Source organism: Otolemur garnettii, unplaced genomic scaffold (assembly GCF_000181295.1).
Source record: "Otolemur garnettii isolate 467f Iridium unplaced genomic scaffold, OtoGar3 scaffold00031, whole genome shotgun sequence".
NCBI lineage: Eukaryota > Metazoa > Chordata > Mammalia > Primates > Galagidae > Otolemur > Otolemur garnettii.
The window spans coordinates 4,063,214-4,074,894 of NW_003852426.1; the positions used below are offsets into that span (position 1 = coordinate 4,063,214).

The window sequence follows — 11,681 nt, forward strand, 5'->3', positions numbered from 1 at the left end:
AAAAAAAAAAAAAAAAAGAAAGAAAGAAAGAAAGAAAGAAAAGCTATCCGTGTTAATGGATAGGAAGAGTTAATATTGTTTAAATATCTGTGCTGACTCGGTGCCCGTAGGACAGTGGTTATGGTGCCAGCCACATACACTAAGGCTGACCAGTTCGAAACCGGTCCAGGCCAACTGCAACAAAAAATGGCCAGGCATTGTAGTGGGCACCTGTGGTCCCAGCTACTTGGGAGGCAGAGGTAAGATCACTTGAGCTCATGAGTTTGAGGTTGCCATTAGCTATGATACCACAGCAGTCTACCCAAGGTAACAAAGTGAGACTCTGTCGAAGGAAGGAAGGAAGGAAGGAAGAAAGGAAGGAAGGAAGGAATGAATGTAGGTAGGCAGGCAGGCAGAGATACAAAGCAAACGTTGTGATTCAAAGATGGGGATTTTGGGCTCGGTGCCTGTAGCTAAAGCAGCTAGGACACCAGCCACATATACCGGAGCTGAAAGGTTCGAATCCAGCCCAGGCCTGCCAAACAACAATGACAACTACAACCAAAAAAACAGCTGGGCATTGTGGCAGTCACCTGTAATCCTAGCTACCTGGGAGGCTGAGGCAAGAGAATCACTTAAGCCCAAGAGTTTGAGGTTGCTGTGGGCCATGATGCCTCAACACTCTACCCAGGGTGACAGCTTGAGACTCTGTCTCAAAAAAAAAAAAAAAAAAAAAAGTGGGGGGAGCAGTGCATAGGGCACTGGCCCCATATACTGAAGGTGGCAGGTTCAAGCCTGGTCCCGGCCAAAATTGTAAAAAAAAGCCCCCCAAAAACAAAGATGGGGACTTGTTCAACTAAGTTGTGATGATTAAATAAGCTAATAAATGGAACAGTGCTGTGCTAAGTGAAAGTTTGTTGCCAATCTCTTTTTTTTGTTACACTTTATTTTTTATTTCAAAATATTAAAGAGATACAGATGTTTTTGATATATGGCTGGAATCAGGGCTACAAATGTACCCATCACCTGAATAGTGTTCATTGTACCCATCAGGTGGGGTTTTGCCCCCTGCCACCCGTACGATGTGTGTGGCTATGTGGGTGAAGAGATACGACTTCCCTTGGCCCAGGCACGGTGAGTCACGCCTGTAATCCTAGCACTCTGGGAGGCTGAGGCGGGTGGATTGTCTGAGCTCATGAGTTTGAGATCAGCCTGAGCAAGAATGAGACCCTGTCTCTAAAAAATAGTTGGGTGCTGTGGCAGGTACCTGTAGTCCCAGGTACTCAGGAGGCTGAGAATCACTGGAACCCAGGAGTCTTAGGTTGCTGTGAGCTAGGACACAATGGCACTCTACCAAGGACACAATGGCACTCTAAACAATGGCACTCTACCAAAGTGAGACTCTGTCTCAAAAAAAAAGAGAGAGAGAGATATGACTTCCTTCCCTACCTCCCTATTCTCTCCTCTACCATGTAAATTCTCACTCCTCCTATTTATGCCTGATAATTTATACCTGATAATGTTAACCACTATATGCCTCAATTTCCTCATCTATAAAATGTGTATATTAAAAGTGACTCCTACTCATAGCATTTTTGTGAGAGCTAAATATGTTAATAAGTGCCTGGCTTAGAGTAATTATTTTATTTTATTTTTTTGAAATAGTGTCTCTTTTTCTTGCCCCTGGTAGAGTCCTCTGGTGTCATAGCTCACAGCAACCTCAAACTCTTGGGTTCAAGCAATTCTCCTGCCTTAGCTTCCCAAGTAGCTGGGGCTACAAGCACCTGCCACAATGCACGGCTATTTTTAGAGATGGGGGTCTTGCTCTTGCTCAGACTGGTCTCCAACCATAAGCTCAGGCAATCAGCCTGCCTCAGATTCCCAGAGTGCTAGAATTATAGGTGTGAGCCACCACGACTTACCCCTAATTTTTCTATTTTTAGTTGACACAGGTCTTGCTCTTGCTCAGCCTGGTCTTAAACTCCTAAGCTCAAGCGATCCTGCTGCCTCGGCCTCCCAGAGTGCCAGGATTACAGGTATGAACCCCCACATCTGGCCTACTAGATATTATTAAATATTACAATGGAATAAATGTTTGTTCCCTCTCAAAATTCATAAGTTGATACCTACTGTAATCTCCAATATGGTAGTGTTAAGAGTCAGGTGTATTGGGAGGTGATTAAGTCACGAGAGCTCCACCCTCTTGAATAGGATTAGTGCCCTTATAAAAGAGGACCAAGAGAGCTCATTTGCCACATCCACCATGTGAGGATGCAACAAGAAGACACCATCTGTGAAGCAGAAGGTCAGTCCCTGGCTTGGTGCCTGTAGCACAGTGGTTACAGTGCCAGCCACATACAGTGAGGCTGGCAAATTCGGACCCAGCCCGGGTCAGCTAAACACCAATGAAGACAACCTCAACAAAAAATAGCCAGGTGTTGTGGCTAGTGCCTGTAGTCCCAACTACTTGGGAGGCTGAGGCAAGAGAATCTCTTAAGCCCAAGAGTTTGAGGTTGCTGTGAGCTGTGATGCCACAGCACTCTACCCAGGGCAACATAGTGAGACTCTCTCTCCAAAAAAAAAAATCAGTCCTCACTGGACACTGAATCTGCTGGCACCTTGATCTTGGACTTTCCGCTTCAGAACTATGAGCATTGCATTCCTATTGTTGATAAATTACCCAGTGTAAGCATTTTGTTATAGCAGCCTGAATGAACTAAGACCATAGTTTTATAAAAATTCAACTACAGTTGGCTCCCCATATCTGCAGTTCCACACACATGGATTCAACCAACCACAGATATTTTTTTTTTTTGAGACAGAGTCTCACTTGGTCATCCTGGGTAGAGTGCCCTGGCATCCTAGCTCACAGAAACCTCAGACTCCTGGGTTCAAGCGATCATTTTGCCTCAGCCTTCCAAGTAGAAGGAATAACAGGCACCCACCACAACAATTTTTTAGAAATGGCATCTTGTTCTTGCTCAGTCGTGAGCCACAACGCCCAACCTCAACCACAGATTTAAAATATTTTTTAAGGCTTAGCACCCATAGCTCAGTGGTTAGGGTGCCAGCCACATACACTGGTGCTAGCGGGTTCCAACCTGGCCCGGGCCTGCTAAACAACAATGACAACTACAACAAAAAAAATAGCTAGGTGTTGTGGCAGGCACCTGTAGTCCCAGCTACTTGGACGGCTGAGGCAAGAGAATTGCTTAAGCTCAAGAGTTTGAGGTTGCTGTGATGCCACAGCACTCTACCGAGGGCAATATAGTAAGACTCTGACTCTCTCTCTCTATATATATATAGTTTAAATATATAACAATAAAAATAACAATACAATAATTTGTAAAAACAAATAAAAAATACATCATAACTATTTACATAGTATTTACATTGAATTAGGCATCATAAGTAATCTAGACAAGATTTAAAGTATACAGAATGGCTCAGTGCCCATAACACAGTGGTTATGGCACCAGCCACATGCACCAAGGGTGGCGGATTCAAGCCCAGCCCGGTACAGCTACACAACAATGACAACTGCAACAAGAAAATAGCTGGGCATTGTGGCAGGTGCCTGTAGTCCCAGCTAATTGGGAGGCTGAGGCAAGAGAATCGCTTGAGCCCAAGAATTTGAGATTGCTGTGAGCTATGATGTCACAGCACTCTAAGGAGGGTGACATAGTGAAACTCTATCTTAAATAAATATATAAATATACAAAATAAAGTATACAGAAGAATGTGTGTAAGTTACATGCAAATACTATGACATTTTATATAAAGGACTTGAGCTTCTGTGGATTTTGATATCTATGAAGTTCCCTGAAATCCAACCCTAGTGGATGCTGAAGGATGCTTGTACTCATAATCTAGTATTCATCGTCCATCTACTTATCAATATAGGTAACAAATATCATACCTCACATGTTACATCTAGGCCTACATGTGTGCAAATTTAACAGTAACAAGAACTGTTTTTTTTTGTTTTTTTTTTGAGACAGAGCCTCAAGCTGTCCCCCTGGGTAGAGTGCCGTGGCATTACAGCTCACAGCAACCTCCAACTCCTGGGCTCAAGCAAGTCTCCTGCCTCTGCCTCCCAAATAGCTGGGACCACAGGCGCCTGCCACAACGCCCGGCTATTTTTTTTTTTTGGTTGCAGCCGTCATTGTTGTTTGGCGGGTCCGGGCTGGGGATTCGAACCCGCCACCTTAGGTGTACGTGGCTGGCGCCTTAGCCGGTTGAGCTATAGGCGCCGAGCCACAAGAACTGTTTAATATTGCAAAATGTTGGGTGCGGCAGCGGTGGTGGTAGTGGCAGCAGCCTTCCCGGAAGGTGGCATTGATTAAGGAATTGTGAGCATGTGGTTTTGTGATGTTCTGTTCAGGAGTATCTGGTTGGGCAGCTTTACATTGTTGCAGAAGCTAGTATGAGTGAGACCGGTGGTGGAGAAGTAACTGAAGTATTAAAGAATGAACCTTATGAGAAGGATGGAGAAAAGGAACCGTATACACATTAAATTTATCACCTAAAGAGCAAAGTTCCTGCATGCCTGAGGATGATTGCTCCTGAGGGCTCCTTGGTGTTTCATGAGAAAGCCTGGAATGCATATACCTACTGTAGAACAATTGTAACGAATGAATATATGAAAGATGATTTCTTTGGGTCAGCGTCTGTGGCTCAGTGGGTAGGGTACCAGCCCCATATACTGAGGGTGATGGGTTCAAACCCAACCCCAGCCAGCTAAAACAGCAGTGACAACTGCAATAAAAAATAGCCAGGCATTGTGGCAGGCACCTGTGGTCCCAGCTACTCAGGAGGCTGAGGCAAGAGAATTGCCTAAGCCCAAGATTTGGAGGTTGCTGTGAGCTGTGATGCCACAACACTCTACCCAGGGTGACATAGTGAGACTCTGTCTCAAAAAAAAAAAAGAAAGAAAGAAAGATGATTTCTTCATTAAAATTGAATCATGGCACAAACCAGACTTGGAAACATTAGAAAAATGTATGGAAAACTATTGAAATTGTACACATAGATATTGCAGATCATTGAAACAGCAAACACAGCTGTTGGAGACCCAGCATTTTTCCAGTCAAGACCAAGAGAAGCCCTGTGGGACCCCTGGTGACCATCAAATTCAAGTGGTGGGGAACTGCAGAGCAAAGTAGAAAACTTCATTCAGAAGCAGGAAAAAAGGATATTTACAAACTTTCATCACCAGCTTTTTCGTTGGATTGACAAGTAGATCCTTGTTGATAATGGAAGACTTTAGGAGAATGGAAGATAAGACTCAGAAAGAATTAGAAACAAAGGGTAAGAAGGGTTCCAGTTGAGGCACCTAGGCTGCTGATGTGTAGATGAGCCCCCTATGGGGTCAAAGACATATTAAACTGTTTAGTAATGAAGGTCAAGTGAGGGGAACAAGTGCAGCCAGTGATAAGTAAAGAAGAATCTGACCAGTATCTCACAGTGTTGACGCTTCCCAGACATTTGCTTGTGATGACATATACACATGCATAGGCTCCCAACCGTGTGTGTATCTGTCTGTGTGTGTATGTCTGTAGCTGTATGTAAAACGCATGTAGAGCTACAGATCCAGATACACATACTTGTGTATATATGTACATACAAACGTACTGAAGGAATTAGTACAATTTCTCCAAAGTACTGTACCTATCTTCAGCAAGAATGCAAAAGAAAATATTTTCAATATATATACCTGGAACAGATTTTAATAAGTATCAAGAGTAAAACCATTAATGTACAAATTTGACTGCATTAATACTAGCTGGTATATTTCATAAGTGTCAAGCTGTAAACTAATATATATAGCCTTTTATTATTTTTCTGTTCTTTTAAATCAGTCTCTTACAAGTTTTTTAGTTCCATAAACAGCACAATCCCATAAAAAATTCCTTCAAAATGTTTTGGTATTCCTGGGTGGCACCTATGGCTAAGTGGGTAGGGTGCTGGCCCCATGTACCAAGGGTGGTAGGTTCGAACCCGGCCCCGGCCAAACTGCAACAAAAAAATAGCCGGGCACTGTGGTGGGTGCCTGTGGTCCCAGCTACTCAGGAGGCTGAGGCAAGAGAATCACCTAAGTCCAGAGTTGGAGGTTGCTGTGACCTGTGATGCCACAGCACTCTACTGAGGGTGATAAAGTGAGACTCTGTCTCTAAAAAAAAAAAAATTTCATTTTGGTATTCCAATTAATTTGGAATATAAACTCAATATGTTCATAACTATTTCTGGACGGTTATTATCTTGTAGCCAAATTTGACAAAGTCTATTAAGTAAGTACTAAAGTCACAAGCCAGTTTTTACTCATTTGATCTGAGGAAGAAATCCTTTTTTAAAAATTTCTGATTTTTTTGTATTTTTGTATTTTAAATTTCAAATACTTTTCTATGTCAAACTCAACAAAAATGGAGATGGCAGCTTGTGATTTATAATAAACATTAGACAATTTTCAGGTTCCTGTTAGACAAAGAAATTGATGAAGAAATTATTCTTAATTATATAGGTTATGTAGAAAAATTGAAAGTACGGTACTTCCTTGGAAGTCTCATTTTGGAAATGACTTTTCTGGATTAACAGCTTGGAAACCATGCAAATGGTCTGGACTCCTTACAGCTCACACAACAAATTGTAAATAGTGACAATGTTTTGCTCTTTTCCTGTTGAAATACACTTCTAGCAGGAGATGCTGCCTTTGAGATAGAAGTTGAAGACGCAGTGTGAGTCTTGCCTGCACACAATTAGGAGCCCGGCAGCCCTCAGACTCTGGAACATGCCCAAGGAGACCATCATCAGCGCGCATCCTGAACGGGTATCATGAGGGTGTGGGTTAGAAGCTGCTGCCACCCTTTTCCTTCTTTCTTTTGTTTTCTTTTTTTGTGAAGAAAGGAATCGCTAGGTAAGATTTCTATAAGCTTTCTCTGACTTCTAGTTTTTATCCTATCAGTCCTGGAAGCTTGAAAGGAATAATATTCTTGAAGCCTTCAGGTCAGAAACTGTCTTTTTGAACCTCCTGTTCCTCCTAAAACACCCCAATGGCTGCAGTCAAATCACATTTGTGATCTGATTCGCTGACAGTCCTGCCCTTCCTGCCTCTGGTTTTCCCACATGTCCTGTGTCCCCACTGAAGCGACTGCAGCAAATCAGACACGGAAGGATGATAGGATCGCCACTGCATTGCCAGACTCTGTTATCCTCAGCAGCAAACCCCACAATTCATTTATCTTTTGTGTACTCAGGATAAAGACTGATGGTTACTCTCTGGGCACTATTTGTAATATAGGTTTTGTCAGAGCGTAATCATTGTCTGCAAAGTGTTTGCTGCGAGGGAGATTATTGCTAATTTTGTGAAATAAAGACTCTAGCCCTTTCTTTTTAATGAACTTACTCTCACTGGCATCTGTACTATCATTGGGAGCTTTGGCACACATGGAAATGAGAGCCCTGCGTGCATTTTAATGTTTTTCTAATAACTGTGGAGATTTGAGGGAATGTGTGGTGATTGTAAAATACCTCATCTACCTGGCAGTCTCTTGTGTAAATTACAGTAAAACAAAGAAAATGAAATTTAAACCAAAAAATAAATTTAATCACAAAATGAAAAAAAAAATTGCAAAATGTTCTTCAACTATCACTTGCAACTGCTGCGAATAGAGCACACCAGGAATCAACACCTCTAGGACACAAAGAGAAGCAAGAAAAGCAGATGCTCAAGGCTAAGGGGAAACGATAGTTTATCATGCTATTTGAGAAGTAATATTAGACAAGTTAATTAAACTGTATTTTCTTTTACCTAAGTGATTCCACTGCTTAAATCCTCCCTATACTCCAAAGCAATGTGTGCCTCCGAATCCAGCACAGGTACGACCTCAAACGCACACAGAATTCAGTGGTAGCCATCTATTGTTTTCAGGATACAAGGCAAAAGATTGCAAAGCATTTCCCTAGACCCGGAATGAGTTAATCGCAAAAGAAGATGTTTAGGGTTTGGGGTTGTGCTGTGCCAGCCCTGGGGGCAGACCCTAAATGATAGAAGTATACAGGTGTCATTTAATAAATGTGGTGTGTGATATGATGCTTGTGATAGGGGAATCCCCCTATATATATGAGCCAGGCCAGGGTCCCTGTGGTGGAGATCTGAGGATGATACTGCTTGTAGGGGAAGACCATAATTTTTGTCTCAGATATGCCAAGTTGGTAGTTCCTTTGTGACATCCAAGTAGGGATCCCAGGTAGACAATCAGATATACAAGTCTGGAGATTAGAGGGAAGACATAAATTTGAGAGTAATTAATGATAGAATTGCAGCCAACAGCCAGGTGATTCCCTAGAGGGAAGGTACAGCATGAGAAGACGACAGTGCAGGACTGACTACTGCTGGTGAACTACTCTAGTATGGCCAGTTAATTTTAGGTAAAGAGCAGAGTGACCCAGCAGAAGAATGAAAGAGCAGCTGGAGGGACAGGAGGAAACAGGAAGAGGCCAAGCCCTAGAGACCAGAGAAATACAGTGTGTTAAGAAAGAACTGGTTGGCTCAGTGCTCATGCTCAGTGGTTAGGGCGCCAGCCACATACACCGAGGCAGGCAGGTTCGAACCCGGACTGGACCTGCTAAACAACAATGACAACTATAACAACAATGACAAAAAAAAAAAAAAGCCAGGCATTGTGGCAGGTGCCTGTATAGTCCCAGCTACTCGGGAGAAGGAGGCAGGAGAATCGCTCAAGCCCAGGAGTTGGAGGTTGTTGTGATCTGTGACACCACGGCACTCTCCTGAGGGCAACAGAGTGAGACTCTGTCTAAAAAAAGAAAGAGAGAGAGAGAGGAAGGAAGGAACTGGCCAACAACCATGAACATTAACTAGTGGCAGTCAAGTACGAGGAAGACTAAAAAATGGATTTAGATGACGTGAAGTTCACTACAAAAACATTTGGTAGCACAGTAGAGAAAGAACACCAGGCTGAAAGGATTAAGCACTGAGTAGAAGTGAGGGAATAGAGAGAGAATATTGCCCAACATTTTTTTTTTTTTTTTGAGATGTAATCTCACTCTAACGCTCCAGGCTAGAGTGCTCTGGGATCATTCCAGATCACAGCAATGTCAAACTCCTGAGTTCAAGCGATCCTCTTGCCTCAGCCTCCAGAGTAGCTGGGACTACAAGGGCCCACCACAACACTCGGCTAATTTTTTTCTGTTTTTAATAGAAACAGGGTCTCTCTCTTGCTCGGGCTGGTCTCAAACTCCTGAACTCAGGCAATACCTGCCTCGGCCTCCCAGAGTGCTAGTATTGCAGGCATGAGCCACCTGCACCCAGCCCGCCCAAATTTTTATTATGAAAATTTTTGATCGTATAGAAAAATTGAAAATATCATGTAATGTCATTTATATGGCCACCACTTTACTTAGATTTAACACTTGTTATTTATATAATATGTATATAGAAGGCTATCTGGAAAGCATACAGCCATTGTTAATACTATTTTTCTTTCTTTCTTTCCTTTTTTTTTTTTTTTTGATTGAGTCTTACTGAGTCACCCTGAGGTAGAGGTGCCTGTGGCGTCATAGCTCACAGCAACCTCAAACTCTTGGGCTCAAGCAATCCTCTTGCCTCAGCCTCTGAGCAGCTGGGACTATAGGCACCAGCCACAACACCCAGCTAGTTTTTCTATGTTTAGTAGAGACAGGGTCTCGCTTTGCTCAGACTGATCTCAAACTCCTCAGCTTAGGCTATCCACCTGCCTCAGCCTCCCAGAGTGCTAGGATTACAGGCATGAACTGCTGCACCCCCTCCCCACCTATTTTTCATATTACTTGGCTGGATACTTTCCAGACAGCCACTGTATACAAATATGTATACATTTATACAACTATATACTTATATATAGTTCTTGAACCATGTGAAAGTATAGGAAAACATGTGCTCCACACCTAAGTACTTCAGTGTGCATCTCCCCCAAATAAGGTCTTTCTCCTACGTAACTACAATACTATGATCACAGCTTTCTTAGCTTAGACCGAATAACAGTTGGTCCCTAACACCATCTGATAGGTAGAATATACTCAAATATTCTCCAATTGACCCCCAAAAGTCTTATATGTATACATTTTTTTTTAAACCAGGAGCCAGCCAAGTTCCTGTTGAGTGAGAAAGTAAGTTTGGCAGTGAAGCTATTGAGAGAATTAAGAGATACATGTAGTAATCAGAGAAACACGTGAGGTAGACAAGGGATTTGTTTCTGTGATAGTTTTACTTTGAAAGGGAGAGGTTTGAGATCCAGGAGAAATAAAAGAGGTGATGAAGGAAATGGGATGCAGAGAGACTGGCCAGGCACAGGATAGCAGTTCCTCTACTCCAGTGGTTTTTAAAATAGGGTCCTCAGATCAGCAGCATCAGCATCCCCTAGAAACCAGTTGGAAATGAAAATTTTTGCTTCCATCTTCGATCTATTGAATCTCCCACACGCCCTTGTTGGAGAACCATTGCTCACTTCTGACATGAAAGAGCAAGACAGGATGGACACAGATGCAAGGAGGGGTGTGGATTTGGTAACAGGTGGTTGAAGGAGGTCCTCTCTGATGGATTCAGTTTTCTCTGTGACATAAGAACATGATTATTGACTGAGAGTGATGTGACAGACAGAAGAGCCTCAGAGGTTTGAGGATTAGAGAGGTTTAAAGTAGCCATTGACCAGAGTGATGTGGTCAATGGCTACTTTGCAAAGCAATGCTGGCAGCTCCTAGGGCTGATGACCATGAAAGAGGACTAGTAGCCATTTCTTGGCCATGTGAGTTCCACCAACAGTTCTTAGCTGTCAGAGTTAAGTCCTGAAGAAAATAAATAGTTAGGTTCACCGAAGATTGTGGTTTCACCAGTTAGGTACAAAAGATGAAAATATAGAGGCAAGCAAGCTGGGGATATTGTTCAGAGAGTTGTTAAAATGACAGGTCATGGAGTCCATCTGGATAGGGAGGGGCTGATAAGCTGGGAGAAGGAAAGCATCATTGATATGGAGGTCCTAGGAGTCTGAAAAATGGTTGTGAGAGAGGTAGACAAACTGGTGGATGGAAGGTTAGGAGGTGGGGCTAGGGGCAGGCTGCTGAGTGACTCCTGGTGAGAAGATCCAGGGTATGAAGTGAGAACATAAAACTGAGGTGAATCGGAGAAGGTTATTGGGAATAACGTGGTCAGGTTGTTAAGAGGCCAGATGGGGAATGGGTCCTGCATGTTGGACAATGAAGTGTCCCAGTGGGAGGACTCAATGGAAGACTTAGACAGCCACCTGAGTGAAGTATGCTCAACCAGCATTCCCCTGAGTGAAGTAAAGAGGTCTGGTGGGTGGCTGATGGTAGCAGTGACAAAGGAAGATGTCAGTTGAGTCCAATGGCTCAGCCTGGGAGGCAGAGGGTTATTTTAAACTAGAATTGGGGGTGGGGGAGGAGCTTCTGGAGATAGCAGTCTGAAGCAAGGAAGGTACCACATCTATAAGAAAATAAAAGCCTCTCTTGGCTTGGCGCCTGTGGCTCAAGTGGCTAAGGCGCCAGCCACATACACCTAAGGTGGCGGGTTTGAATGCAGCCCAGGCCTGCCAAATAACAATGACGGCTGCAACCAAAAAATAGCCGGGCGTTGTGGCGGGTGCCTGTGGTCCCAGCTACTTGGGAGGCAGAGGCAGGAGACTCGCTTGAGC

The 11,681-nt window shown here is 43.3% G+C and overlaps 1 pseudogene; it reads left to right on the forward strand.

The window, feature by feature from the left end:
- Positions 1–5,420, forward strand: part of LOC105886926 — a 10,122-nt pseudogene extending 4,702 nt beyond the window's left edge.
- Positions 5,421–11,681: the final 6,261 nt, after the last annotated feature.